The following is a 4360-nucleotide window of genomic DNA, read 5'->3' on the forward strand; positions in this document are numbered from 1 at the left end:
TCCCGGCCGAGGCGGTCGTGCCTTTCCCCACCCGCGGCCCCAAGGCCGAGGCTTCACCGCGAGCGCGGGACTCCAGCCCTTCGTACGGGCGTTGCTTACCCCGCGTCTCCCTCCAGGGTCGCCTCCGGCCGAGCTGCCCGGCGGGGTTTGCTGAACGGGGCGGGGAGCGCCCAAGCTGCGGCCCCTTGGGCGAGGGAAGGCCGGACCCGGGTAGAGGCGGGAGAATGGCTCGGTGGGTGCAGTTTGGCTTCACCCGGCGCCTGCAGTTGAGGCCAGTTTTTACCGTCAGGTTCAAGACACGGAAATTCGGCTGTTCCTAAGCGGCGGAGCTGGGCAGGCTGCGTCTGTGGCTTGTTTCGGGGGAGTCTTCCGTAATGACCCGTCTGGCCTCCAGACGGGATCTCTGACGAGCTCGGAAGACTTTCCACTTGCAGTGGTCATTACAGTTTTTACGGGCACGTTGCTGGTTACGCTGACCTAAATTCTGTTCTCTTCTTCGATACCTCCGCGTGAAAGTTGGCGGTGGAGAAGCTGCGTGTGACGGGGCTGTGTGCAGTGCCTGGCTCCGAGGAACAACGGGTGAATTCCTGCAGGAGGAGAAAAAGAGGCATTTCTGCAGAGTCCCTTTCAAAGCCATGACCGGGGGGAATCCAACTCCTCCGTTTTTGACTGAGCTCTGCGCAGTGATGCTCACAGATCATCACGGCTGCGGCCGTGGTGTGGAAGCATTTCAGTTTGTCCATTATGAAACGGGGCCTGAATGTGCTGCAGGTTCTGTAGCTTTAAATCTCCTCCTTGAGGTAGTGGCCCTGATAAGGGGCCACCGAGCACAGATCTGACCAGGCCTTTGGAAACCCGAGGCCCCAGTGATCCCAAAAGTCCAAATGGACTCAGTGGCGTAAGGAGCTTTCGCCCTGAGGAAGGAAAGGGTGCGTGGCTCCATCCCAGCACAGGGAGCTCTTCCACCTATTTGTTACGGTGTGTGTGAGCAGAAGATATATTTACAGAGGCAGTCGGAAATACTTTAGCGTAATCCGGAGACAAAGGCAGTTAATCCCAGATGTCTTTTCCCTGTGAACAGCAGCGAGCTAAAGGATAGCTTGTTACGACAGCTATTTGAAAGACAGTCTTATCAGAAGTTTTTATGATGGCAGTGTTCTGCTCCTCTCTTCTAATAAGGAAAATACACCGAAGCTGTGAATTCCTTTCAGTAGGTTTGCCATTAGTAAGGGATCGATATTTCAGGAAAAAGGAGAAAAGAATTCAAGATCTTCCTCAAAAATCACGTTCTGAAAGGTCTGATGGTAATGCACTTTTCTGGCTTCAGGACCAATGCAAAATGAAAGGAAAGAATCAATAATGTTATTTACACAAATGATATTGAAACACAAAAAACAGAAGGAAGTAATTTATGTCATGGCAACCTTACGGGAAGCTGTAGTCAGTTCAGTCTTCTGAAAATCAGAGCTGGAAAAAGCCAGTTCAGACCGTCTTTCCCACCAAAGCAGGGCAGGGTGAGCTGTAGTCTAATGCAGTCTCTTTCTTTCAGTTGCCCGAGAGCTCTGTCCAAGCTCCTGTGGTCATTTACCCGGTACCTACAGCCTATCTATGTTAACGGGGAATGGTCTGTCACCAGACGGGCAGGTGCTGGCAAAGCTGATTGAAACCAAGTGCCCTGCAGTGATTGTGTGAGTAGGGAGTCATACAGCAAGGGGTTAGACTGGAGTTGCGATTAGAGAAGGGAATTCATTAAACTAAGGTTTGACGTTGTTGCTTTGATCGGGATTCTATTTTCTTCGGTTAACCCAGTGTAATTAGCAACAAATTCACCGTTGATTTAAACCTGCTGATTCACACATTGCACATCGGATGGCTGTTAGGTGACCGACTTACGTCGACGTGCCTTTGTTCGCAGAAACATCAGAGGGGAGTCTATCCTGAATCTAGGACTTTTGTTTCGGAGACCACACAGGCCTGACTGGTAAATGTTGGTGTAGTCTTCTGAAACTATGCCTGTTGTTTTTATTAGCACTCGGTCTCCTCTTTTCTTTCTCACTGTGTCAGGCCAGAACTGCAAAGGGCTGGAATCCTTTTAGCATTTTAACACTTCCTTGACAAACATCCTGCTGTTCTATCGCTGCCCTCCCGAAGTGTAGGAGCTCTTTTTTGAGGGGACAAATATCTCCAAACTCAAGGAACTATTTGCACTTGTCTTTGGTGATGTCTGCTTTACTGCGAGCATCACTGAATGCAGATCTACAGCCTTTTAACCCTATTCTCCAGGGCAACAATTTTGTGCTCTAGTTCTACCAGGCTCTTATTTGTCACCTTTTTTCAAGGAGTATAAGATGTAGCTTCTCTCTTAAGAAAAGCTTTGGTTCCTTACCCTAAGAGCAAAGATCTGTGCAGAAATCCCCACAGGGTAACAAAAACCTTCCTCAGGGAAAACATCCTTGAACTAGTTTGAACTGAAAGCTCCCGATTTCACAGCGGCTTTGGCTGGAAAATGTAAACGTTCAAAGGGCTGTGGCATGATTAAAGATGTTCTTGTCTCAGTCTCTGATGCGGACTCTCCTCCTCCCCTCCCTGCTTGCATAGATTGGGTTTACAGGAGCAAATGAAAACAGTCTAGGGTTTTAGGGGAAGAAATGGAGACCTAAGGTAGAAAATAGAGAAAGAAGGGCTTCTTGGGGCTTTTCCATTCTTTGCTCCTGCAGCTCTGTGCAGCTAGTCGTCTGTGTCCCTTCCAGGCAGTGGACCCGAGAAGACGGTCTTGATTTTTGCGCCAGTTATAGCTCTGGTTTGGAACTGGGCTCTGACTCAAGGACATCAAACGCGTTTTGGAGAACTCTTGCCGGACACCCGGTCAGTAGTCTCTCAGCTCTTCTCTCTGGGAGAATTTTGCTCTAGGTTCAGTTCACTGCACTCGCAGGTTTTTGCACCACCTGAGTCTTTTTTTTTTAGAGTTAGTTTCTATGAGTTTTGGTTCCAGTTGTTTATAATTACTGTCTTCTCCAGACCCTGCACTGCAGCATTTCCAAGCTCAGTATGAAAACAGTGTAGACTCAGTGAGACTGCATTTCCGATGTATTATCGCGCTGCAAATCCCTGACCTTTGCAGCTAGCCCAAAAGCCGGGGAAGAAGGAGCAATATCCTCTCCTCCTGCAGCTAAAGCTCCTCAAACACGCACCACAATCATTTTAACCGAGTTGAACGCCTCCAGGGGAGATAGTGATGTTTTGTCACACACAGAAATAGAGACATGGCAAAGCTGAGGTACCATTTCCATGGCTTTAATTGCTGAGTGGACAGCTCAGGCCCCGTGTATAGAAGTATCTCCTACCTGCAGCTTTGCTGATCTCAGGATATCCAACCCCATCTTTCCCTGCTGCCTTCCCTCTTTGTTTTAGGGTGGTAAAAGCAGGTAAGGTCTGAGGGCTGGGCCCGCGAGAGCTGTAAGGCAGCAGGCACATATGCGGAGAAGTGTGCAGCTTACCCCTCTTCTGCTTTTTGGTGGGTTAGGAAAGAGTTAAATGACAACAGAGGGAGAGGCTGTGCTATTGTTCAGGCATCCCTGGGTCCAGGGTGGCCGATCTCTATTCCCGGATCTGCCTCTGGCTTCCTGCATGACCTTGGACCGGTCGCTTACCTTTTCTTTTCCTTAACTCCCAAATTATAACATGGAAATCACTCTTTTCCTGTGGTGCCTCGTTCCCTGCGGGTTTCAGGGTGGCTGAGATTCTCTGGTGGGAGATGATGGGAGGAGGAGAACACATTTCCAATGGAGAAATATTTACACAGGGGGTAGCAATTTTTGGACGTGTTCTGGTTCACTCAGATACAGCGGGGGCTGTGCATATGGCGATATTTGGTTTTTTTAGTAGGCAAACCTGCGGTGAAAGTCAAATTCCATTTGTCGTGGATGCAACTGCCCGAGAGCGATGCCAGCTGCAGTGATTCTTTTCTTCACTAGATGGTGCTTTTGATCAAAGATTTGAATAACGGCAGTTCTTTCCTGCCCAGAATTTCCTAATTTTTCTTCCCCAGTCTCCATTCCTTCCCCTCTTCTTTCTGTGCTTTAGCACTACGGGGGACACTTAATGATGCTGGTTGAGCAGGGCTAATCTGGTGGTAATACGCGCTCCAAGCCACCCGCACCCCAGCCAGCTTGTCTTCTGAGCTTTGGTTTTTGAAGCGTGTATCAGTGCTGCTGGGCTGTGGCAGAGAATGGAATTCTTTCCGTGTTTTCTATTCCCATAAGGAGAAGGCTTCAAAGAGCAGGTCCCCTCCCCCTCTCTGCTGGTGAAGGGCATTTAGGGAAGCTGGGGAAAAAAAAAATCCAGCTCTGACAGATGAATT

The sequence above is a fragment of the Pygoscelis adeliae genome, unplaced genomic scaffold (assembly GCF_000699105.1).
Source record: "Pygoscelis adeliae isolate BGI_AS28 unplaced genomic scaffold, ASM69910v1 Scaffold456, whole genome shotgun sequence".
NCBI classification, from domain to species: Eukaryota; Metazoa; Chordata; class Aves; order Sphenisciformes; family Spheniscidae; genus Pygoscelis; species Pygoscelis adeliae.